The sequence below is a fragment of the Tiliqua scincoides genome, chromosome 9 (genome assembly GCF_035046505.1).
Source record: "Tiliqua scincoides isolate rTilSci1 chromosome 9, rTilSci1.hap2, whole genome shotgun sequence".
NCBI lineage: Eukaryota > Metazoa > Chordata > Lepidosauria > Squamata > Scincidae > Tiliqua > Tiliqua scincoides.
In genome coordinates this window covers 11,574,409-11,575,062 of record NC_089829.1, presented here as the reverse complement: position 1 = coordinate 11,575,062, position 654 = coordinate 11,574,409, and the positions used below count along the sequence as shown (strand labels likewise).

The 654-nt window shown below is 50.5% G+C and overlaps 1 pseudogene; it reads left to right on the top strand.

Moving 5' to 3' along the window:
- Nucleotides 1–285: 285 nt before the first annotated feature.
- Nucleotides 286–405, top strand: LOC136660756 (5S ribosomal RNA; annotated as a pseudogene).
- Nucleotides 406–654: the final 249 nt, after the last annotated feature.

Sequence of the window (654 nt, the reverse complement as noted above, 5' to 3'; positions counted from 1 at the left end):
GCTCCAAAAGGCCTCCTGAACGTGACCTGAAGCCACCTCCAGTTCACACCCACAACCTATGGTTGCATCCAGGAAGTGTTCTAAGATCAGGGAAGGCCCGTGGAGTGGGCAACAGGTTTTCCCCAGCCTCAGAACACCTCCTGGATGTGACCGGATGTGAAATGGAAGTGACTGTGCCTTGGAGACCTTCTGAGGTGTGGGGAGGTCAAATTTCAGAAAATCTCCCGGCTATTAATGGAAGTGGCTTCTGGTCACATCTGGGAGGCCTTCTGAGCCATGGATTCAGCCCATGGATAAGGTTACCCTGCAGATGCCCAAACTCATCTGATCTTGGAAGCTAAGCAGGGTCAGGCCTGGTTAGTACTTGGATGGGAGACCACCTGGGAATACCAGGTGCTGCAGGCTTATACCATAGTCTTTCGAGACTGAAGGTTGCCAACCAGTAGTAGGAGGTCCCACTGTACTTTTACTTTTTAATCCTTCACTAGAAAAGGAGTTGCCTTTTGTCCTTCTGATCAACCTTCACTTTAGTGATCACAGTCCAAAGAAAGAGCTTCACCTGTGGAGTGCATGTGCAAACCCTCCTGCCTTTATCTCCTTCTGGGTCCCCACTTGGCTGGCAACCTTCAGTCTCGAAAGACTGTGGTATAAGCC